The sequence below is a fragment of the Podarcis bocagei genome (assembly GCF_964188305.1).
Source record: "Podarcis bocagei genome assembly, chromosome: 8".
Classification (NCBI taxonomy): domain Eukaryota; kingdom Metazoa; phylum Chordata; class Lepidosauria; order Squamata; family Lacertidae; genus Podarcis; species Podarcis bocagei.
In genome coordinates this window covers 64,750,664-64,776,761 of record NC_138133.1, presented here as the reverse complement: position 1 = coordinate 64,776,761, position 26,098 = coordinate 64,750,664, and the positions used below count along the sequence as shown (strand labels likewise).

Here is a 26,098-nt window from a genome sequence, read left to right as displayed (position 1 = left end):
ATGCACAGGTCGCTGCCTGCAGCAACAGTGGGCCGAGCTGGAATATATTTCACATTTGTGTTTTATTTCTTATATCCTTCCCTTCCTCTTAAAGGGGCCCTACATGCTTATTCCATTTTTTGAGGGGGTAAGAGACAAATATGCAATATTTAGCTGCCAGCCCTGCCACAATGCTACTTACTGCGATACTACTACCCAATGCTACTTCCCTGTTTTAAAGGAGCTGTCATATTTTTAGAACCTCAGTTGACCAGCTTCTGGGAATTTTGACTTCTTTCCATTTCAAAGTCTGGAAAAACAGTGTCTATCTGTTTTTGGGACACATCCTACTTCAAGCTAGTAGAACTACTTAATGTAGTGAGCGCTCTAAATTTTAAAGCCTAAAAGATGGATAATAATAAGATACAGGACACTTATCTTGCTGGAGTGGAAATGAGTAGTCAGGACTAAATGTGCAGAAAATAAGATGAGTGATTTTAAAACGCCCATTGAACGCCTTTAAAATACAAATACAGTGGTGCCTTGGGTTAAATACTTAATTCATTCTGGAGGTCTGTTCTTAAGCTGAAACTGTTCTTAACCTGAAGCACCACTTTAGCTAATGGGGCCGCCACATCACCGGAGCACAATTTCTGTTCTCATCCTGAAGCAAGGTTCTTAACCCGAGGTACTATTTCTGGGTTAGCGGAGTCTTTAACCTGAAGCGTCTGTAACCTCAAGTGTATGTAACCTGAGGTACCACTGTACTATAGTAAGGAAGGCTGATACCACTAAGTTGCCGCATTTTCTCTGCCCATTGTTCGGCTGATGTTCATAACCCAAATGGTTTGGACCAGGAACAGAAAGAAGTAATGAAATAGAATTTGTAAGGTTTATATATCTTTAGTTTTCAATTAAAGTTGAATGAGCTGTTTCTGTTAAGGCACACAACACTCTTTTCTTTTACCACAGCAGACATATTTTGTGTTAGCTGTAGATTAAGTAAACACTTTTCAGCTTCAAAAATACTGATTATATTTCCTGTATAAAGGAAAGGAATAAACAATCCTACTCAGTGCACAAAAGCCTTTTGAGTGTGTTTTTGGCAGGAAGTTTTTGATTTAGAGCCGTAGAATCAGAGAGTTGTAGAACTGAAACGGACTCCAAGGGTCACCTAGTCCAAACCCTTGCAATGCAGGAATCTCAACTAAAGCATTCATGGCAATCTTTGCTTAAAAATCAATGAAGGGGAGTCCACAACTTGCCAAGGGACTCTTCTACTCTTACAGTCAGAAAATTTGGAATATTATAACTTGAAGCCATTGATTCGAGTCCTACCCTCCATAGCAGGAGAAAACCAGCTTTCTCCATCTTTCATGTGACAGCCCTTTAGATATTTGAACCCCAATAACCCATGTGTCTATTTCAAACCAAGTTTTTCATTCTCAAAAACATTTTGTTGCTTGTGCTATAGTGCACAATGTATCTCCTTGCTATGAGTAGTGATTGCACAATTTGAAATACCCCTTTAAATGTAACTACTGTATTCAAAGGCAAATATAATGGTGGGTTCTCATCACTCAGTTAATTGCTGTATATGAAGAAGGTTTTTGAAGGTGGGAAGTTGTGGGCTGGCCTAGCAAACCTGTAAATTATTCTGCCAGTTCCATATCATCCTGGCTCATTTAAAACAATGAACCCATAGCATCTTTGATATCTTTGTGAAAGGAGAGACAAAAGTCTCAAGGGTACAGAAGAAGATTCAGTGGCCCACCACATTTTGAAAATGTCTTCAGCATTGGTTCTCTCCTTTTCAGCACTACGGTATCATGCAATGGAGGTCACTGCCCAAATTGATCCTTGTCTCAGAGATGGACCAATTTTGCACTCCTCCAGAACCTTCCATCCCCCCCCACCCTTACCAGCAGAATGGTTTGCTTCTAAAAAGGGGCTTCAGTTGTATGAAATGTTCCTTGACGAATAATAAGTGGACTTTGAAAGTCATCCAACTGTCACTTATATTAACTAGGGAAGAAATTTAATCTGAATTTGACTCAGCAGGTAGCTTGCTAGTTAAAATAACCCACACCTATGTGTAAGTGCCTGACTTCATACTAGAGATATCAGAGAATTCCAATGGAATGGGAATTGCCAACTTTTGCTTATTCATCAAGGTCCAGAATGGAAATAAATCCAGTGAATATAATTGGTATTCACTGTTGTTGCTGCTTTCAGTTTGCAAATGATACATAATTGATTATTTCCCTCCATTTGCATTGTGTTTGTTTTGCATTCAAATGAATGGGCTGGAAAAATGAAATTTACGTAAGGGACACTTGACTTGGAAAAGACTTTCGGACAAGTAACTTTCCCCATCCAAATAGCTGAGATAGTACAGAAAGCCATGAAAAGCCCGTGCTCAGTGTTTGCATCTGTTCTCATGCACTAAACGTGTGTCTCTTGCATTCTGTGTGTCCTTCTCAGACTTCTGATCACAAGAAATATTGCAGGCTGTAAATTGCCAATCCTTGCAAGCTGAGAGTTATTATACAGTCATGAAATTGGAAGAGATCCAGTGTGGAATATCCAGTCCCTGCTCCACCCTGAAGAGGATATCCTCTTTGAAAATCTTCAAGCGTATTCTGTAAACTCTCTAGGTGGTTTGGCCTAATGGCCTATTATCCTACTGTACTTCTGTTAAAAAGGGGGGGAAAGGAGAGGGGGTAGAAATTGTATTTATTGTAAAAATGTGGTTTGAGTTCATTGATTTCTTCTAGCATGTTTTACATACAGTGAGTGTATATATTGTCCCTGTTCAGAAGAACCAGAATAAAATATTTTATGGTATGTTTATAATTTGCTTTGCTTACTCTATAACGGCTGGATTTCTGCAGTAGCTAATGAGGACGGAGCCTTGAATATTGTGACAATGTATCTGGAGCAAAATGATGGTTTAGCTGACAATTCACAATGTGATAGCACGAGGAAGCTGAGTTTCTTCTTCTTCTTCTTCTTCTTCTTCTTCTTCTTCTTCTTCTTCTAATTGATTTTCTTTTCTATCATTACAAACATCTCATATCAATAACATACATATTACACATCATCACCTCCTCCCTCCTGGACTTCCCTCAGCTTCCATTTCTGATTGGTTCCCTCCTTATTATATACTGCTATTTTATACAATCCATTATATCATTCCTTCATCACATTAATTGTTCTTTAATCAAGAAAGATGTGAATGTTTATTTAAATGAAGCTGAGTTGCTTCTGAAGGTTGTGGCCAGTCTAGACTAACAGAATTGCCCACTCCCTCCAAGCCCTTTGAGGGTAGATGTGTTTTAGTTTGTTTTTAAAATAATTAAATATGGAACTTCATTTGAGTGTTTGAAAAGCTTTAGAGTCATTCTTTCAGCAACTCTTACCATAACCCTGTAAGGTAGGCCAGCCCTATTATTTGAACATGACAGATGAGTGGACTGCAGTAAGTAGTATGGCTGCAGTAAGGTATTTAGTACTCCACACCTCTTTAAAACTATATTCACTTCTGTAATTCCAGTAGTGAATGTGGTGCTTTCTTTTTGTCTGGTAAGTGACCAGACATTCTGGTAACTGCGAGTACTGTCTAATATATATTTTTCCACTGCAGGAGTTATTTTTTCCTGTAAATTATACTACATGGTCCACAGCTAAGCTTACAAAGTCAGGCATGACTTCAATTAATATCAACCTCTTTCACATATTCACTTTGTCTTTAATTATGTGACCACATACTGTTTCTCATATACAATACATTATATATCCCCCTTGAAACTTTGTCTCTATGTTATATAATCTTTTTAAAGCTTCCTTTTGTACTGTAATTCCTAAACTCATTTCTACAAATGTTAGGCAGGCAACCTATGAGGTGCACCTCACGGCTGACATGCTAGCATTAGGACAGCTCAGTTGGTAGAGCATTAGACTCTCAGTCTTTGGTTTGTGGGTTCAAGACCCACATTGGGTAAAATATTATTGCATTGCAGGGGGTTGGACTACATGATCCTTGTGGTCTCTTCCAACTCTACAGTTCTATGATTCTAGGCAAGGCAAGGGAAGCAGCTCTCTGAGATTTGCAAAGTAGTAGAATTGGAGGGTTTGGAATACAGTATAATTACAAGTAACATTCAAACTCAGTTCATAACTAAAATAAAAAAATTCCTTCCAGTAGCACCTTAAAGACCAACTAAGTTAGTTCTTGGTATGAGCTTTCGTGTGCATGCACACTTCTTCAGATACATACTAGTTCATAACTAGTTTGGCACGGTTCCTACACTAGTTCTCCCAGCCACCATAGCTGCCCTCTTCTCTAGTCCTGGTGAAAAAAATACCATATTTTTCGCACCATAGGGCGCACCGGACTATAGGGCGCACCTAGTTTTTAGGGGGGGAAATAAAGAGAAAAAAAATCCCCCCCAGCCCCAAAGTGCAAAGAAGCCAAGACAGCTAGCGGAATCCATCCCGTTGGTTGTCTTGGCTTCCTCTTTAGCCACGTGCAACCTCTCCAGCCGGGAGAGGCTGCGTGCAGCTTTGGCAGAAGCCAAGACAGTGAGCGGGATGGATCCTGCTCGCTGTCTTGGCTTTGTTTTTAGCCGTGGGGCTGGGGCGGGGGAAGCCCGAGCTTTCCCTGACCCCAGCCCCCAGAGCAGGTCCAGGAGTGGTGGCAAGGTTGCGCGCAGCCTTGCCGTCGCTCCTGGAGCTTGCAGGGCTGGGGGAGCGCTCTGAAGGCTTGCGGATAGCAGTGTGACACTGTGAGTCATTGAAAATTGAAAACTCCGAAGGCTTGTGAATAGCAGCCTGCAGCCTGAAGCCCGGGGAGTGCAGCGCTAACTCCCGCTGCACTCCCCGGGCTTCAGGCAGCTATCTGCTAGGCTTTGGAGCGCGGCGGGAGTTCCCCCTGCGCTCCGAAGGCTTGTGGATAGCAGCCTGAAGCTCGGGGAGCGCAGTGCGAGTTGGCGCCTGCATTCGCTCCATAGGATGCATACACATTTCCCCTTCATTTTTGGAGGGGCAAAAGTGCGTCCTATAGAGCGAAAAATACGGTACCTAGTGTCAATGAAAATGGCTATTGCCACAGTTTCATTAGGCCTTGCAGTAGCCTTTGGAAAAACACTGAAAATTTCTGGAATAGGTTCCGTAGCTTTCAAGGAAATGGGTGAAGACCGATAGTCCAAAGTCAGAGAGTTGAGTGTATGCCTCTTTTCCTGAATAAACCTGCCTTTCTTACCCCTGTGTTTGCCTGTCTTGGACTATACAGCTATAGGTCCGTATGCCCTACTAGTTCTCCCAGCAGAGTGCCCCAGTCCGTTAATTGATCCCATTGATTATCTTCAGAAAAAGTGTATGAATGTGACAATAAGGGCCATGTGCTCTCTCCTCACACATCCTCCCCTATGATTATCAGTGGACCCATCCAATATTTTGAAATAATGGTCAAGTATTTAAAGCACCAATTTAGAACAATGGAAATGAAGATAAAGACTTGGGCTAATTTACAATGAAATCACCAGCACTAAGTTAGTTCATCACTATTTCACAACAGTGGCATCAAATTCTAAACCGTTGTAATCCTTTATTTCTGGCTCACCATGCAATGTTAATATGAGTATGTGTGAATACTTTTCACCAGACTGAACAGTTCTCCTTGGCATTTATCCTGAAACTGGGGCCAGCGCTTGAATTTTACGATTTTTCTTTAAAACAAAAAACCAAACAGACTAAGGAAATATAAAATACCATATATATATATATATATATATATATATGGCAGTACATGACTTTCTGAAATGAACTCTCCCTCTCTCTCTGTAACTAAATGTCCTACTGCTACAGTCAAAAGGGCTTTTTTGGTTGTTTCATAGAAAATTAAATAGCAGTCAAGTCATAGACAGTCAATTGCCCTGATTCTAACCTACTCCAGTGCAGACATTGGAGTCTGTGCACAGCTTGTCATGTCACTTCTACTTTTGCAGAAATTCCAACTCCCAAGCTCTTTACAACTTGGGTCCAAACACCTTTGGAGTCCTGATCCCAATTTTCAATGACTCACAGTGTCATACTGCTCCAATTAATGATTTCCATCACTACCTGTTTCACTGTCCTTGCATCCAAATGTACTTTGTGGCACTACGTTCGCGGAAGGCTCCTGGTGGTGTATCCATTAGGCCCCATAGCAAGCGTAGTCAAGGCATCATGAAGCATATGAACTATGTGGGATAGCTCAGTTGGTAGAGCTTGAGACACTGAATCTCAGGGTTGTGGGTTTGAGCCCCATGTTGGGCAAAAAGATTCCTGCGTTGCAGGAGGTTGGACCAGAATACCTGTATGATTCCGTCCAACTCTACAATTCAATGATTGTATAATGAATATTTTGGCTAGCTTGCCTTACAAACATGGCCAAAGGTTTTTTAATAGTGTGAACTTCTTGAGACACTGCATCCCTCAAGCTGAACTGAACACTTCTTGCAAATTGGTAAAGGTAAAGGGACCCCTGACCATTAGGTCCAGTCGTGGCCGACTCTGGGGTTGCGGCGCTCATCTCGCTTTATTGGCTGAGGGAGCCAGCGTACAGCTTCCAGGTCATGTGGCCAGCAGGACTAAGCAGCTTCTGGCGAACTAGAGCAGTGCACGGAAACGCCGTGTACCTTCCCACCGGAGTGGTACCTATTTATCTACTTGCACTTTGATGTGCTTTCGAACTGCTAGGTTGGCAGGAGCTGGGACTGAACAACAGGAGCTCACCCTGTTGCGGGGAGATGAACCGCCGACCTTCTGATCAGCAAGTCCTAGGCTCTGTGGTTTAACCCACAGCGCCATCCACGTCCCTTGCAAATATGTGTCACCCATGTTCTTGCAAATATGTGTCATAAAATTCTGACAGCCACTTTTGTTAGAAAAAAAGGTTCTTTGGAGCTAAGCAGCCACTGGGACGCAAGACCTCTGTTTTTCTGCAGCAATTCTCCCTCCTCTCCAGACACCTTGAAGTTCAAAGGCCACCCTGAAATCATAAAACTGCCAAATGTGTGTTCATTATGATTATATGTGCTGAAGCTCTAATTGTGTTCAACCCACCTTGAATGGACTGTGAGATGAACCTATGGCTGGTGAAAAATGAATGTTTTATGACTCAGAATGCCAGAGAACAGAAGGCCTTATTACATCAGATAAGTGTTGCTATGCACAGCAGATGTTATGCCACTACAGGATACAGAATCTATGGGGACGGTCTTCCATATGGTCTTGCGGCAAGATAAACCCTTGGTGGATGCTGCTTATGTGCAATATATTTTCCATTTTCCCAAACTGGGAATGCAGCTGTGGGATAGTAAGGCCTAATTAATCATTTATTGCAAATTTACAATTTATTGCCCAGAGATGCCTATCTCAGGTATTGATTTGGGTGACCCCCCCCCCCCCGTAGCTGTTCTATAATTGCATTTTTATGCAGCAATAAAAAACTAAAGCATATGTATTAGTGATAGGAAAGACCATTGTCTGTGGCTAAATGGTATCTGCTCATTAAAATGCAAGTGTCAACTGCATATGTTCAGAGTGTCACAGTACATTTTGTTTTCTGTATCTGGGTTCTCAAAAATACTGTGATAATAAAGGGCTGGAGAGTCTCATTATGCCTTCCTGGTTCACACACACACAGCTCCAGGAATTAACATTTCATGTTTATTCTTAAGAATAGAGTGCTATTCAGGGCTCTCCCCCTCTTCCCTCCAGGTAGGAATAGCCTACCTGATTCTTATTCTAGCTGTTTGTTCAGATCCCACCCTCTTAGGACATTAGTTAATGTGAAAATGGGATGGAATGGATTTGTGGATGGAAATGTGTAAAATTGGCATAGACCAGAAGTACAAGTCCCTCCCTAGGGCAGGACAGAATGAAGGACGATCTTTTCCTGAAATTAGCAGGTTGAGTTAATAACGGGAGACTGAAACAGCTGATGAACAGTTGGTTAAGGATAATTGACCTGGCCAACCAAAGTTATGATCCAATTTAGATTTGGATTCACCTTGTCTGTTTTTTGTTGTTCTGTGTTCTGGTAGTGCTATAGATCATTATACTGTTTTAAATGAGGAGCAGGGTCTTGTCTGCAGTGGCTTCTAAGCTGGGCAATTCCTTCCCTCTTGAGGTCAGGTTGGCATAGTTCTTCCCATTTGGAGGAGAGTAAATGCACCCTTATTTTGTTACGCCTTTTTTACCTGGCAATTTTGAAAATTTAATGGTATGCCCTTGTTTAACCAGCAGGGATTTTGTTTTGTTTTTAAATGGTTGATTTGTGGTTTAAATTGTTGTTTTTACTGATATTATTTTGAGTTTCTTTTTGGTTAGGAATGTTATGACGGAAGATTAGTATACAGATATTGCAAATAGTGGCTCAAACACAAGAAAATAGGGCAATACAATTTTCTACAAGAGGAAAACCAAAAGTTTTATGGTGTGGTTATAGTAAGAAAATAATCATTCCCTTCTCTCTTTACTTATGTGGTAGGGCATAAGCCATGGCTCACATTTTCAGACTGAGAAAGTTTTCGCTAAATAAATAAATAAATAAATGATTATGTGAATCTCATTATTGTTTACAACCGTCTGCTTATGCAGCTACAGTGTATTGTTTTTGTGTGGTATGGCTGTGATCCAAAGTCAAACAGGGCTCCAGTGCAGCTGTGTGAGTACTGCTCTTCAGTGTCAGAAAATGCTTCATGGGCAAAATGTCTGGATCGTTCCCCAATACTGGAAAAAAAAACGGGAAAGTGCTTGCACAGAACTTAGAGCAGGAGTCAGCAAACTTTTTCAGCAGGTCCACTGTCCCTCAGACCTTGTGGGGGGCCGGACTATATTTTGAAATAAAAATAAAAATGAACGAATTCCTATGCCCCACAAATAACCCAGAGATGCATTTTAAATAAAAACACACATTCTACTCATGTAAAAACACCAGGCAGGCTCCACAAATAACCCAGAGATGCATTTTAAATAAAAGGACACATTCTACTCATGTAAAAACATGCTGATTCCTGGACCATCCGTGGGCTGGATTTAGAAGGCAATTGGGCTGGATCCAGCCCCCGGCTTAGAGCCTCTACCCATGGCTTAGAGCCTCAGCATGCTCATTCAAGCTGCTGGATGGGCAGATGGGAATATGCAGTTTATTACTCAATGCGGCTGAACTGATAACCATTTGCTATAAATGACAGCTGTCAGGGGTTCAGGAGCAGAGGCGAGGGCAAGGGAGGAAACAGAGAGCGAGGGGGAGGAGGCCGAAGAAAAGATGAGTGATGACGACGACCCGAGATCTCCGAGTCTTTCCAGTGAATCAGAAGATTCACAGAAAGGAGCGCCAGTGGCCAGAGCAAGGGGGGAGCCTAGGGGGACACCCCAGGAAGAAAGGTCCAGAGGGGGCTCAGAGGGCAGCAGTTGGAGATCGGGGCCAGCGTCACCAACAGAGCGCAGTGGAGAGGAAGGGCGCCAGGTACCGAGCTCTGGCAGCTCGCAGCAGAGGGGAGGGCATGAGTCAGGAGTGGCCACACCTCCATCGGGGAGCGAAGAAACGGTTAAGCGGAAAGTGGAAGGTTGGGCGCGCGCGCCAAGTTCAAATGCACAGGAAGGTGGCGCAGTAAGCAGCCCGGAAAGGGAGCCAGGTCCTAAAGCCCGACGCAAGGAGACAGAAGGGTCCGGGGGGTCAGCGTCAGAAGAGTCCAGGAAGGAAGAGACCACGGGGGGCAGAGGGACCCAGAGAAGAACGGTCAGGCGGAAAAGGTGGAGTAAGGCTAGGGTATTAAGCTGGTGTACAGGGGGCGGAGACTCAGACGGAGCTTCGCCGGTCTAACCCATAAGACGTAGAGCTGCCCGCAGCAGCTTGAGAATGGAAACTGTAACTCAATAAAGACTTTTATAAAGTGAACGCTGGCTAGCGTGATCCTCTGTGAGCTAGGATCTGGAAGCAGCTCTGACAGCAGCGATTAATGCCACTGTTTATACTGACATCACATGAGGCAAAACAAAGTTATAGTACGTTGCGTGTGCGTGCACACACACAGTTATTTTCTAATCATGTTTTACCTTGCAAGCCTTTTCAGAATGTGCAAACATTACTTGCGGGTGGAATTTTGTAATGTGGGCTATTTTTCACATAGCAGGTCGATATGACTCTGCTCGTCCATCATCTCTGTGAGTTCTGCTCTGCTCTTATTTTAGAAGCATTCACTAGTAAGATGGCTTGCTCTCTATACTTTCTGTGCTTGCCAGCGAGATGATAAGGCATCTATACCTTATATTTATAGTACACGAGTATTAGAAGGAGATCTTATCCTCTTCTATGCAAAAGAATATAAATAGTATATTTAATGGGCAGGGAGAAGATGCAGCAAAAGATTTCAAGATGCAGCTTAATGTAGCTCATTGGCTTTTGATGGCGTCTGATGAACTAGGCTGTTAGAAAACCTCAAATCACAGCATAGAATCATAGAATCATAGAGTTGGAATAGACCACAAGGGCCATCGAGTCCAACCCCCTGCCAATTAGGAAACACCATCAGAGCACTCCTGACATATGGTTGTCAAGCCTCTGCTTAAAGACCTCCAAAGAAGGAGACTCCACCACACTCCTTGGCAGCAAATTCCACTGTCGAACAGCTCTTACTGTCAGGAAGTTCTTCCTAATGTTTAGGTGGAATCTTCTTTCTTGTAGTTTGGATCCATTGCTCCGTGTCCGCTTCTCTGGAGCAGCAGAAAACAACCTTTCTCCCTCCTCTATATGACATCCTTTTATATATTTGAACATGGCTATCATATCACCCCTTAACCTCCTCTTCTCCAGGCTAAACCTATCTTCATTTCTTGCCTACCCCCACTTAAGTTACATTATAGCCTATAGTAAAAATCTGTACCCTTCTGCTCTTTCCTCCACACTAATACTCGCTCCTTGAAAATAATACTTAGTATTGCATTCTTAAGTGCTCAAAGTCCTTCAGAGTAGCAGTTGACTAAGTTTTACCCCACCTAGACCAATGGAAATAAATGAACATTACTAAGTTTGGTCCCATAATTTCAGTAGTTCTATTCTGAGTAAAACTTAGTTGATTGGGTGGTATTCAAACTCTAGAAAACCATTACAACAGTCTGGCAAGGTAAGCCAGTTTTTACTGAGCCCACATATTATAAGGACAGAGGTTGTGCAATGTTATTAGACAAAGAGATGAAAGTCAAACCATGGACAGCTCTCATTCTTAGTCAGCATGCTTTGAAATGTTTCTTCTTGACACTGTAAAAATGAAACTTTTGCATGCTGAATAGAGAGATCCATCTGAAACCATGCTTAAGTAATTCACAGAGGAATACCCCCCCCCCCAAAAAAAAACCTCCAAGCTTACTGCTGTAGGTATAGGACAGTGTGAGACAGGTAGATTAGAACTCAATTAAAACTGCATTGAGGCAAACTTCCAGTAAATGAAAGCTATTGTGATAAGCCTTGCTGTATATAGAAATAAGCTGAAATGGAAACAAGCTTTCTCACACATTTTTTCAGACCTACTGTAGCAATATAGAGCCAGCCATGCTCATCCCAGAATTCGTCGGCTGAAGGGAGCTGTATTTGAACCTGTGACCTTAATTTAACTCAACTGAGCTAAACTGCATCTGATGAGTTACTGAAGGAGCTTCATCCTGCTGCACTTGGTTGCTAAAGCTATTACTGTAATATTTACCATTTGAGGGGAAATGTATTCCTGTCTGTAACTGGCAGCTGGGCAGAATCCAGCCAGTTTAGAGAAGTCTGGGATTTTGTAAACTACTTTGTGGAGAGGAATGAAATAGTCTTCTTGGGTCTTCTTTGAAGCATGGCAAAGCCCTATAGTGCAAAGTCTGAAGATACTCTTATCTGGTGTTCATTGATTGATAGAGTTTGAGTAGGCAAGTTCTCCATATGAAATCAGCACCATCCTTTGCCCTTTTGCTTACCCAATCCCGCTGCTCTTCATGGGACATTGACAATAGATGTTCAGTTTCGGTTTCAGTTTCTGTTAATTGGTTCTCGTGGGAAACTTGCAGATTCTAGCTTCACCAATTAACTCAAGCTGGTGTCAATTTACTCTTGGCAGAAAGCCCAGGTCTGCTTGACCTAGAAACTACTCACTCTGATTGGTTAACGAGCAGCACTCAACTCTGTTATCTAGGGATTGCTAGCACAGTTTGGTGTGAGGTGTGTTAGGAGTTAGAAGTGCTGTGTATGGTTTTGAGAGAGAAAGAGAGGGTTTATTTTGCTTTTATTTGTATGCAGAAACTCTGCTGGTTTTATTTTCCCTTTTTTAATAAATCCTGTAAATAGTTATTCTGAGTCCAGCTGACTAGTCATTACTGCCGCAACTAGCTTCTTCGCTGTGCAGGAAAACTCTGCTACGTTTGGGCTAAAGCCAATAGGGCTATGCCTGACACTCCAAAGTTCCATGAGGTTATGGGATTTGTGCTGCCAGCCTGAGTTGCGGTGGTGTCAGCATCAACGGCGTTGGTTCCAGTAGTTCCAGAAGTTGTTGTTCTCTGGCTGGTTCCTGACCGTGGTGAGCTGGTGACGCAGCGGACACAAGGACAACAGCTGCAGCGTGTGAGTGCTGGGTGCTGTGGTTCCTGTTTTCTCTTTCGGTGGTCGTGAGTAGCTGGTTCCGGGTTCCAGGGACATCGCTCTCAAGATGGCCTCACAACCAGTTCAGATGGCTTTTGAGCGTCTGAATGACTCCAATTACTTGCTGTGGTCGGAACGCATGCAGGCAGTGCTGCAGAGGGATCGTCTCTGGCAAGTGGTGAGTAAGTTTCCTACGAAGCCTGATGATGAAGACCTCGATAAAGACCAAAGAGCAAGGGCCACAATTGTCTTGGGGCTGGAAGATTCCCAGTTGCCATATGTGAGGGGAATCAAGACAGCTAGAGGTGTGTGGCAAGCACTTAAAGAACTCCATGTGCGTGAGACAGCGGTTTCCAAGCTGTTAATTCGCAAGGCATTGTACAAGGCAATGTTACAGCCTGGGGTTACAATGCAGGAACACCTACACAGTTTACAGTTAAAGTTTGCTGCGCTACAGGAAAGAGACTGTGCATTAGACCAGCAGGAGAAGGTGGCTATTATTTTGAGTTCTCTCCCTGAAAGCTGGGATAATTTAGTTTTGTCTTTAGAAGGCATGCAGGAGCATGATTTATCAGTCAGTTACGTTACTGGGCGTTTGATTGAAGAATGGCAGAAGAGGCAAGAAAGGTCGTTGGCTGCAGAGGCTTCTACTGGTGGGCGGTTTGGAAGGAGTTCTCATGCCGTGCCAGAGGTGAAGCAAAAGCAGCGTACTGGTGAGGAGTCAGCGTTTGCTGTTAGGCGTTGTTTCCGATGTGGGTCTTCAGCGCATCTAAAACGACAATGTCCGGAGTTGGTCAAGTCTCAGTTGCCGGTGCAGGAGCAGAGACGAGATCAGCAGCAGCAGCAGCAGCAGCAGCAGCAGCAGCAGCAGCGTAAAAAGAAATTCTTCAAACGAAAACAGTCGGCTCAGCTGGTGACCGGCGAGGTCAAGATTGCTGATGAGAAACAAGCGGTCTGGGTGGTCGATTCTGGAGCGTCTCGCCACATCGTGAATTCAGATGAATTGTTTGTTTCCAAGAACTCAGCACAGCGCAGCCAGGTGGCTCTAGCAGACGGAAGTACTTCCGAAGTGATTTCGGGGGGTGCAGTTTTTGTTCCTTGTCTTCGTGAGTGCCTGCAAAATGTACTTTGTGTGCCGTCATTAAGGAGCAATCTGATGTCTGTAGATTGTTTGCTAAAAGCTGGGTTTAAAGTGTATTTTGAAGGAGACAGTTGCATTATTAAGAAGGCTGGTGAGATTTTAGGCACTGCTAAGTCAGAGGGAGGCTTGTTTTGGCTTAAAGCAGGATCTCAAGTTGCAGCAGTAGTCAGTAAATCTCAGCCTGCAGTGAATAACAAAGCTATACATGACAACTGTGTGCACTTATTGCATAGGAAAATGGGGCATGCTTGCTGGAAAAGTGTACTAAAAATGTCTGAATTGGCTGATGGGGGTAATTTAAAGAGTTGTAACAAGTACCTTGATTGTAATGTCTGTAAAAAGGTTAAAACCCACAGAGTCTCTTACCCCAGAAGTGACAGAGTTAGTGAGTCACCGCTACAGCTGGTTCACATGGACGTAATTGGTCCATTTGCTGTAAGCAGGGGTGGATCGCGTTTTTCACTAACAATTGTGGATGACGCCACGCGTTATTCTTGGGTTTTTCCCATGAAGAATAAGGGTGACGTGTTCACTAAATTTAAAGGCTGGGTGGCATCTGTGGAAAGATTTCTGTCTGTTAAACTCAGAAGGATTCAGACGGACAGAGGTGGCGAATTTATGTCAAATGCCTTTAAAGATTGGTTACAAAAGCGTGGCATTGGGCATAGAAAAACGAACGTTTTTTCCCCAGAGGAGAATGGTGTTGCAGAGCGAAAAAACAGATCTTTACAAGATATGATGTTTGCCATGCTTGATGATGCTGATTTACCCATGTCTTATTGGGGGGAGAGCATGCTCACCGCGTGTTATCTCCAAAATAGGCTCTTTCATCAAACAATAGGTACAACCCCGTACTTTAAATTGTTTCAGAAAAAACCTAAAATTGACCATTTGCATGTGTTTGGATCAAAAGCCTGGGTATTAATTCCGAAACAAATGAGGAAAAAGGGAGATCCTAAGACCAAACAGTTAGTGTTTGTGGGTTACCAGGAGCTGGGAAAAGGTTTCCGCTTTGCTGAAGGGACAAATGGCATTGTGATCTCCAGGAATGCCAGTTTTTGTGAACATAGTGGCTGGGAGAGACTACATGCCAATACTGAGGTTTGGTTTGAACCTTCCCAGGAGCTTCATGACTCTGAAGGTAGACACAGGGAGTCAGAGTCTGAGGGGGAGGAAAGTTCAGATAAGAGCTCTCAAGAAAGTGGAAGACCAGTTGCTAAGCAACAAAAGAGAGGTCGTAGTTCTGAGGAGGAAAGTGGGTCAGAAGAAAAATTTTCTCCCAGAAGATCTAAAAGACAAAACAAAGGAGTGCCTCCAGTGCGTTTTTCTCCTGATACTGCAAATGTGTTTAGTGTAATTGCAGAACCCAAGTGTTTTCAGGAGGTGTTAAAGTTACCAAAAGAGGAGGCAGAGCGCTGGAAACAGGCAATGGAGGAAGAGATGTCCTCTCTGAATGAGCACAAGGTTTTTACACCAGTAGCAGCGCCTGAGGGGGCAAAGATTGTAGGCTGCAGGTGGGTGTACAAACTTAAACCTCTGGTGACAGGAGAGTACAAATACAAAGCTCGTTTAGTTGCTCAAGGATATTCTCAGAGGCCTGGAAAAGATTATGACGAGACTTTTTCCCCAACTGCTAAGGGGGACAGTGTAAGGCTGATTTTAACGCTTGGAGCAAAGAGAAAACTCCTGTTAAACCATTTTGACATTCAGACTGCATATTTACATGCATCAATATCAGAAGACCTGTATCTAGCCGAACCGCCTGGTTATGAGACAGGTTCCAATAGAGTGTTAAAATTAAACAAAGCTCTATACGGTCTCAAACAGGCTGCAAGATCTTGGAACAGATGTTTCCATGAGGCCTTAGTGTCATTTGGTTTCAAGCAGAGTACAGCTGACAATTGTGTTTATGTACGTGGTACAGGCAGTGATCAAGAGTTTTGTCTGATTTATGTAGATGATGTATTGTATGCCTGTAAAACAGATAAACAAACCAAAAGATTTGCCAAGCAATTGTCCAGTAAGTTCAAAGTGAAGGACTTAGGCCCGGTTAGGACATATCTAGGGTTGGAAGTGTGCTGGGCCCAAGATGGCAGCTGCCTAATTAGTCAGCAGAACAAAGTTAAGCAACTACTGACTACATACAGGATGCAGGATTGCAAAGGGGCAGCGGTGCCTATGGATCCAGGTTTCATAAAAACACTTCACATAGATGAGAGTCCTGAATTTGAACACCCTGATGTATATCACTCTGTAATTGGAAGTTTATTGTATATAGCACAGTGGTCCAGACCTGATATTAGCTATGCTGTAGGCATATTAAGTAGATTGGTCTCAAAACCCACACTAAATGCCTGGAAAGGGGTAAAACAAGTTCTGAGATATCTCAAACAGACAATTGGCTATATGTTACAATTAAATTCTTCAGAGGATGAAATGTTGAGTTGCTACTGTGATAGTGACTGGGGAAATTTGCCAGATAGAAAATCTGTCACAGGACTAGTCATAATGGTCGGTGGAGCTTTAATCAGCTGGCGGTCACGCAAGCAAGACGTTGTAAGTGTGTCATCAACAGAATCAGAGTATGCTGCATTGAGTGAATTGTGCAACGAGGTGATTTATTTCAAGCATTTGTTAACAGATTTAAATGTGAATTGTGGAGAACCAGTACAAGTTTACATTGATAATCAAGCTTGTATAACCTTAAGTAAAACAGAGGGTTTCAAATCGCGTTCAAAACATATCTCTGTAAAATACCAAAATGTACGTTGCTGTGTACAAGACAATGTAATCACCTGTACTTATGTGTCAAGTGAAGAAAATGTAGCAGATGTGTTAACTAAACCATTGGCAAAGGTAAAGAACAAGCGAATGTGCAAGGGTTTAGGTTTGCTGGAAAAATGATCTCCTACATAGGTGTATTTGGTGTTAATTGTTCAGCAGAATCTGTGAGGGGGTGTTCAGTTTCGGTTTCAGTTTCTGTTAATTGGTTCTCGTGGGAAACTTGCAGATTCTAGCTTCACCAATTAACTCAAGCTGGTGTCAATTTACTCTTGGCAGAAAGCCCAGGTCTGCTTGACCTAGAAACTACTCACTCTGATTGGTTAACGAGCAGCACTCAACTCTGTTATCTAGGGATTGCTAGCACAGTTTGGTGTGAGGTGTGTTAGGAGTTAGAAGTGCTGTGTATGGTTTTGAGAGAGAAAGAGAGGGTTTATTTTGCTTTTATTTGTATGCAGAAACTCTGCTGGTTTTATTTTCCCTTTTTTAATAAATCCTGTAAATAGTTATTCTGAGTCCAGCTGACTAGTCATTACTGCCGCAACTAGCTTCTTCGCTGTGCAGGAAAACTCTGCTACGTTTGGGCTAAAGCCAATAGGGCTATGCCTGACACTCCAAAGTTCCATGAATAGAGATATCGTATATCGTAGGTTTATGTTAGTGGTTCTTCCAGGTTCCATTGAATGCCACATATCAGGAAATAAGTTGCCCATCCACCAATGTCTCACAGTATCTGTTATTGCAAGAGAAATTCTTAAATTTATGAATTGCAAGGTAGACGTTTAGTTCCCTTCTTACCTGTTGAGGAATGCTTGCAAAGCACTTGATATTCCCCAAACCTGTCTTGATGTCAGGAAGCAAACGCTCAACTTGGATAAGCTGCTGCTTTGAGCAGTGATTTAAGCTGAAGTTGTTTGTGTTTCAACAAATGGGGGGATGTAAATTTTCTGCTCTGTTCCAGGCACAGGAAGAAAAATCAATGTGTGAAAGGAAGCTGAATATGAAAAGAAAATGTTCCTTTTTCTAACACTGTAGAGCTGACAGTTCCGTGGGAAGGATAAAAATGTATTGATTATATCCTTAGCCATCAGGAGGAAACAAAACGAGAGAAATACGGCTTGGAAGCAAGCATTTGCTGTAGCAGCCACACAGAATTTGGCAGCCTCCTAGTACGTGGCTGAAGGTATTTTCTTTTCTTTGAAAACTCAGAACTGCTCCTCCCCCCCCCCAGTTAGCGATATTACTGCAACCTGGGGTGGAATTTGACATGCTCTTAGTAAATGCATGGTCAAAACCTATAATAATAATAATAATAATAATAATAATAATAATAATAATAATAATAATAATATAATAATAATAATAATAATAATAATAATAATAATAATAATAATAATAATAATATGCAGCCTCATCCCAGGAGGAGAAAGGAAAAAAAGAAAGGGGGGGTGAAATCAAATTGACTCCAAGCCAAAGGCCAGGTGGAACAACTCTGTCTTACAGGCCCTGCGGAAAGAAATCAGATCCTGCAGGGCCCTGGTCTCATGAGACAGAGCGTTCCACCAGGCCGGAGCCAGTGTTGAAAAAGCCCTGGCTCTGGTTGAGGTTAATCTAACTTCCTTGGGGCCTGGGACCTCTAAAGTATTGCAATTTATGGACCTGAATGTCCTCCGTGGGGCATACCACCTCTGTCCCTCATTCCCTGTGTGCAGTATCTTATGCAATTGCTGGCTTTGCTATATCATGGGGGAAATGGGAGTCATACAATTGACCATGCAGTTCCACAAAGCTTGTCTCTACCTACACCTACACTCTTGTTTACACATATATGTTTGTTTACACCAGGGTTTCCCAAACTCTGGTCTCCAGCTGTTAATAATAATAATAATAATAATAATAAATAATAATAATAATAATAATTTATTTATACCCTGCTCTCCCCGACCAAGACCAGGCTCAGGGTGGCTAACACCAAATATATAAAATACATTAGAAACACAAAATCAAACGATTAGTTTAAAATACAATTTGAATCACATTTAAAATCAAAATAAAATTAAGTGGGAACCCATGAATCATAACCGTAGGGGTAAGAAATTAAAATTTCACCAGGCTCGGCCACTCCCATCTTTTGAACTACAACTCCCATCATCCCTGGCTAGCAGGACCAGTGGTGAGGGATGATGGGAACTGCAGTCCAAAACAGCTGGAGAACCAAGTTTGGGAAACCCTGGTTTGCACTGTCACATTTCTACATTCTTTTCTATTGCAGTCATTTTGGCTCTCATTCTAAACCAGGGTGAGAAACCCATGACCTACCATATGTGGCTGGACTTCCATTTGCCAATTAGCTGCAGCTAGCATGATCCATATTCTGGTTTATCTATTTCAAAACAAACTACAAATAAATTTAAAGCACTTTCAGGACAGACAAGTATTAAGGGGCCATACATGCAATGAGCACATCTGTCTCTTATTTAGTCTAGATTCTGAGATGGGAGCAGGTTTCTGTAATCAAAACAGTGGAAAAAATGTTTGCCTTTGTGAAATGTTTAAGGTAGGAATTTATCCCATGGCTGCATTTCTTTAAATAATGATACTTCACACAAAAGACTGCTGAGCCTGCTCACTGTATGTAGTTAACAATGGAATATGTTTCATGGGGTCTCAGTGCAGGTATTGACCAGTATGCAAAGTTAAAGAATCTGAAGGATCCTGAAGGTCGTCTAGCCTGCACTCGGTGTGATCCTTTAGACATAAACAGATTTATGTGTATAATCAAGATTATAGAGTGCCAGAGAGTGAGAGAGCCTGAGCCTTCTGGATCAAATTGTGTTGTGCCAGGTCCTGTTTACCATATGTGCCACAAATGCCACTCTGTGTATTCTCCATCTGGAAAACTGTTGGTGCAGTAGATAGTATGAGCATATATAGCTTTCGCCAAGTATGTTCCCCATAAGCATGCATAGTTTTAGCCAACTATTATGATACTAACATTCAGAAACAGTGCTTTCCATCACTGAACTTCTCATTGAGGATCACATGATAAGCTTTTGAGAAATCCCAAAATTGTCCATAACAGAGTTTGAAAATAAAGTGTCAATATCAAGGGAAACAATAGTAGCCACGCTATTCTGTCTTGTGTCCAGTTCTGGAGGCTACAATTTGAGAAATGACATTGGCAGGCTGGCATGTGTGCAGAGGAAGGCAACTAAGATGATCAAGGGGCTGGAAACCAAGCCTTGTGAGGAATGGTTAGGAGAGTTGTGTATGTTTAGCTTGGAAAAGAGGAGAATGAGAGGAGATACGATAGGCATCTTGTATGGAAAAGGCTGTCATGTGGAAGATGACGCAAGCTTGTTTTCTCCTGATATGGAGGCTAGGGCTCGAAGCAATGGATTCAAATGATTGCAAAATGAGATTCCGACTAAATTCCAGGAATAACTTTCTGATAGTAAGAGTTGTTTGACAGTGGAATGGACTCCCTTGGGAGGTTGTGGACTCTCCTTCATTGAAAGTTTTAAAGCAGAGGTTGGATGGCCATCTGCCATAGGTGCTTTAGTTGAGATTCTTGCTTTGCAAGGGGTTGGAATAGCTGACCCTTGGGGTCCCTTACAATTCTATGATTCTGTGAAAAGTATGGAAGCATTATATTGTTGCACGCCACCCCAGTCTCCAAGTGGTGCAGAATTCCAGACGTTCCAGGCACATAATCAGGGTTCTTTTGGAAATGAGCACAGTATAGACTGCAGTGTCTTTATGACATATGGTTTATTTAAACATTTATACAACCTAAGCCTACCATGGAGGGGTTCACAGCAGTAACACCCAAAAGGGTCTTGTTTCTTCCATAGCCACAGCCTTGGATTCCAACAGAAATAATACATTGGTCTCAAAATTGCTCTGCCACTGTGGTGTAGTGGTTAAGAGCCATACAATGGGGAACCGGGTTCACGTCTCCACTCCTCCACATGCAGCTGCTGGGTGACCTTGGGCTAGTTACACTTCTCTGAAGTGTCTCAGCCCCACTCACAGAGTGTTTGTTGTGGGGGAGGAAGGGAAAGGAGAATGTTAGCCGCTTTGAGACTCCTTAGGGTAGTGATAAAGCGGGATATCAAATCCAAACTCTTCTCGCTTTGCAGCTTGCTGTTTTACTTCTTGGTCATATCACTGCCCCAAAACGTTTTACCCTAAACTCTGGCTTTATGTGTTAAGGGAGGGCTCCCAACCCACTTGCCATCTTGCACTGAGCCCCTTAATCCCCCTTAATGGCTCATCTCCCAGGCTATCATCTCACCAGGAGGCTAGCCTGGCTATTCCAAGAATTTGAAGCACTGATTAAATTCTAATACTTGCTGGATTCAGAGATTAGAGGGGTCTGGCAGAACACCCCAAACTCATAACAAGATTTAACAGGTTAAGGAGAAATGTTAGCTTCCAGTATGTGTAGTAGAAATGGAAAGGCAAGACAGTTTTAAATACAGTACTTAACTGAACAGTTGTCATGCAATCACACTTATACAGATACTTTAATAATCACATTTTCCTGGGATGTCTTAGCCTGCTTATCAAATAAAATTTCAGAAAAGCTTTGACAGAGCAGTCCAACTTCCTTTTTAACCTTGTCACCCTCATGCTTTGCTTAAAAACCGAGCAAATAGCAGGTTTTTAGGACTGCTAGATGGGCTGCTTATGTAAATGATTGATTTCTCTTCCCCCTCTGTATTTGACCCTGAGCATAGTAGCCTAGAGATATACTTTCATTACACACAGCCAGAGACTTCAAAACATGGTTGTTTCATTAGGTAATCTAAAGTTTAACCACTGCTGGCATGAAATATCATGAAATATGAAGGCACTTCTGTACCTAGACCTTGTTCTCTATTAGTTGACCTCATGGTATCATCTATGCTTAGCAGAGTGGTAACCTTGTGGTATTCTAAAAGGATGACAAATGTTGTGGGCATTTTATTTTAAAATAAACCACAACGTTGCGTCAAATGATAGTTAAAATGATGAAAGGAAGTTCCATAAAAAATATTTTTATGAAAACAGCAGATGTCTGGAAATTCCGTGAATGCTGGTGCCTCTTAAGATACTGATTGTGAAACAATTATGTCACAAGGTTTTCTTTTTGGGACATTAACTGTGAACTCATATTACCTGTAAATGATGGGGGGAAAGGATAAAATTTGCCATATACCAAAGGCACTGGCTTAAGTAAAGAAGCATTAAAGAATTAATGGTAAATGCCATTTTATGGTGAATTTATCATTTATCATAAAATGCACATATTCAATGGATCCTCTTCAGTTTCAAGCGCTAAGTCGTGTGTGTGTGAGAAAACAGTTTGCCTTGAGGAGGAACTGCAGCCCATGCAGAGTAGACAGTGCCAGAGAAGATGCCAAGCAGAAGCGATGGATGTGTACTTAGCCCAGCTGTGACACTGCTGCCACCACAAGTAAAATGTTGTCATGGTAGTGGCATGATAAAGAGCTTTCCCTCCCCTTGGACTTCCTGCCTCTCAGACCGGCAGACATTTATCTGGTCCATACAGAACTCTGTAAAGTCTTTTTGCCTCATAGATAGGCAATCTTGACATGTTTAATTTTTTTATTGGATATGTGTGTTTTCTTAAAAGATTCTTTCCAGGAAGACAGATTTCCCACCATTCTGTCTGTAAGACCTAAGTGTGCACTATCACTGAACAGAGTAAGTTACATTAGTTCAATACATTATAAACAGTTCTTTCCCAGTTGTTGTCGGCTCACATATTTAGAAAATGAGAAAGTTTTTTGTTATTCTCAACCTGGGCAATGTATGTCATCCTCTGAAAAGCTATTTTCATATTATATGACTCCAGAGGGAAAGAATCATATCATCTAGCCAGTTTACTTGAAAGCATGTAGAATACTCCCCAACCAAGGAAACAAAGCTGTCTCAGATGTTTCATGAGTACCTTACAGGCAATGTTTTGGTAATTTTAGCTAAAGCTTTCATTTGTAACCAGTAGTGCATTTCCCTTATTTCATGGGGTGGGGGGGGATGATATGTTAATACTTCCAGTATTATTAGTTTTTATAACTATGAATCTGAAATAGTTTCTTAAATTATTACCAGTGATAGCCCTTTCTTACAAAGCAACACATATAGCAGGGATATGAAACCTCTCGCCTTCCAGATGTTGTTTGATTGCAGTCATCCCTGACCATTGACCACACTATCTGAAAATGATGGGAGTTCAAGCCCAATAAAATCTGCAGTGCCATGGATTCCTCATCTCTGACATACAGAAACCACTGCTTCCACTGATACTTGGATTGCTAGCATTGATGGTTTTGCTCCACTTTGTCCAGAAACAGGCAAAAAACCCCACCCTTGTATTTTTGTACTTGTACAGTGTCTCTGCACCTTCTCGTTTAAAAAATTCTACATCAAAATATGCAGATCCCAAGTTTGGTCATCCCTGGCAACTAGTTACACACTCAGTGTTGTAGAAACTTAGAAAGCTGTTTGACTTCTAGTGACTTTCTTAGTGCCTTCACTGGTGGGAGGGTAGGCTAAGGATGACTCCCTATACCATTCTGACTCTGATGACTATTGGAAAGCCATGAGGAGTCTCACTGCTTTCAAATGCCTAAGTGCCATTTCAAACTTTCCTAGGTTCAAGAGAACCGTGTAACCTCTCCCTGATGCCAGAGTAAGCTTTGGAAAGGCTTGGAAAACGTAGACCCCTGGTAATGATGAGAGAGACTTTTTAATTTACTACTGCATCACGTAGGATGGCTTCTCTTAAGAGCTGATTCATGCATCCACACATATGTCAAGTGATGTGTCACTGATGGATTATTCAACACCTCACTGCTTTCAGCTTCAGGATGTGAGGTACCTTTGTTGTGTGAGAAGAAGGAGGAGGAGGAAGATGTGCACAAACTGTTCATGGAGCCTGGGAGCCACAGTTTCCTTCTTACGGATCATTCCCAGAGAGGGGACACCTAAATGCAGGGATGGAAATGCTGGAAGGGGAATGCTTTGCCAATTGTTATTATTAGGACGTGTGTGCACCGCACCAGCAGAATGTGTAGGTGACAGGAGCTATAGGGTTGACTTGGCTCAGAGCACCACATTCTGTTGCTGTTAGGGGGGATAGGGAGAAAGGAAGAGAGAGAGATGGAACTTGGCGTGAAGAGGATATACTGTGGTAGGGCAAGGAGTCGTCTTGGGACAGGAGCAGAGAAGACTTTGATAGTCTTTGGCCTCAGCATGCGACAGGAAACGTTAGAGGGGAAAGGAGGAAATATAACTGGGACTGTAAGAGAGGAGTTTGAGCAGGAAGCTCAGTGGCAAGCACCAAAGAGTAGACTTAAGAAATAATAACTTCATGTAAATATGTTGACCTCTCTTTTTTCTGGTGATGATTATTTTTTTTTATTAAAAAAAATCTCTCTTTTTGAAATGGAAAAGAAGTTCCCCTACATATTGCTGTGTAGGTTTCCAGAAATTGCAATGAGATGTAATTAAGAAAAGCAGATGTACAAGATTAGGTACGGTACCTTAACATTTTTTGCTTTTAATGTTTCTATTAAACACACACACATCATCATCACTGATTCTAACATGAAATGTGATACTGGCTAGTGTCGCCATGGTGTCCGAAACTGTTTCTATGAACCCTATCCCCCCCCCCCGCCCAAGTGTTGTGAAGCGATTTTGTACCACTACCAGATTTCAAATCTGCAACTTGAGAATTTACTGGAATTTGCATCGCTTGATTTCATGCTGTTCGGATTACTGTAATTTAACACTATTACTACTTAACCAGATTCCAGTATTTTCCAGAGGGAAAAGTATTGAGTTTCTCTGGCAAATCATGATTGAATTAACAATTAGCACTCTGCTTGCTTGCTTTAATGAAAGATGACCTAAATTACATAATGAAATATTTTAGAAGTTTTATCCATAAAAGAGTTGCTCTGCATATGTGTGTGTGTGTGTGTGTTATATGAGATTTCTCAGCAAAGAATCTTAAGTCAGCAAAACAAAGGCTTCCATGATGCTTCATCATATATGAGAGACTGCAAAACAGTAAATGATACAGTTAGCTAATGCTGTGGAATAGCCAAGTCTAGTTTCCCGTCCTCCTGGCTTACCTTGCCACTTGAGTGGTACTGAGAAGCAATTTCAATTTCATGGTATCTGAAGAAGTGTGCATGCACACGAAAGCTCATACCAAGAACTAACTTAGTTGGTCTTTAAGGTGCTACTGGAAGGAATTTTTTTATTTTGACTATGGCAGACCAACACGGCTACCTATCTACTATTCAATTTCATGGACAAGGAAGAAGGCTAAAGCAGGGATAGAGAACCTGTCGTTCTCCAAATGCTTTTGGAGCATAACTCCCACTTTCCCTCACCATTGTCCATGCTGTCTACAGCCTAGGGGAACTGAAGTCCAAAAACATCTGCAGAGCTTCATCCCTTTCCCTTTTCAAAGCTGAGTAATAGCTGAATCTCCTCTCCTGCATTTTGAGATTCCAGTTTCAGTATTCACTGTGGACCAGTATTCACTGTGGACCTAGGTCTTGCATGATTTAGCTATTTGCTCAGTTTTGTTCAGGAGACAGAGAAGATAGAACCAAGTAGCAAGTAACTCCAGAACTATTAAGCATGCTTTCTCCCAGGGGATTGCCATCATGTCAGGGGGAACATGGGGGAATGCTCTCTGTCCCCACGGCCTCCATCGTGTCACTGTTGCCTATCTCACATCAAGTAGAAGTAGCAACCTATGGGGTGCGGGCGGAAATGGATGCAGCCATTGGTTTGATTAATTAAGGCCTTTCTATCTTGGTAAAAAGAGAATATTAAATTGGGGTTACATGGTCTTCTAGCTAAAACCATGGTAAGAGAGCCACTAGTTTCCTTGTCTACCATTTAAGCTCCTGTAGTTTGGGGATTCTAGAATTAGCCTGTTAAAATTTATGGCATTTGACTTCACAGTCTGGTCCTAAAACTTTTTAATTCAGCAGAAAAATCCCTAACAAAGAGCATACCCACTGCTGTGCTAACTCAGCACCTGAAAGCAGGATGCTATATTAGTGCTGCAAGCAGATATGCCAATATAAATGTTTAGGATTAGGGTGTAAGTATTTTAATATATTTGTATAAGCTTAAATAATCATGTTAAGAAGATTACCATTGACCTTCTGTTATGTTTAATATAGCTTTAATCTGCTTTTATTTTAGACAGATGGACTCAGTGGCTACATTGAGTTTAATAAAATAAGAATTTACAAGAGTGCCTTGTATAATGCTGTCTTCTAAAACTGTTTTCTAACCTCACCTGTGTCCTCTAAATGTTCAGACTCTGTGGTTTATATATGCTGTTCTCCATGTAGAAACTTTAACAACCTATCTGGAGCATTAGATAAAAATGAAAAACAAAGCACATTGTGGCAAAAACTTTCTAGTGGAATAGAGTCCACTATCAGATTCAGGGCCGTCTTAAGCATATGCGCCACCGGGGTGCAAAGATCTGC

General features: G+C 42.0%; 1 protein-coding gene and 1 long non-coding RNA gene across 3 annotated transcripts in view; one reads left to right on the top strand and one right to left on the bottom strand.

The window, feature by feature from the left end:
- The window catches only part of MMP16 (matrix metallopeptidase 16), a 189,036-nt gene that overhangs the window by 26,201 nt on the left and 136,737 nt on the right, over positions 1–26,098 (top strand). The window lies entirely within an intron of this gene.
- LOC308593211 lies at positions 44–7,129 on the bottom strand. Its single transcript, XR_014010852.1, has 3 exons — positions 7,087–7,129; positions 414–496; positions 44–304 (listed from the first exon to the last, which is right to left on the bottom strand). It is a non-coding gene; the product is annotated as an uncharacterized lncRNA (long non-coding RNA).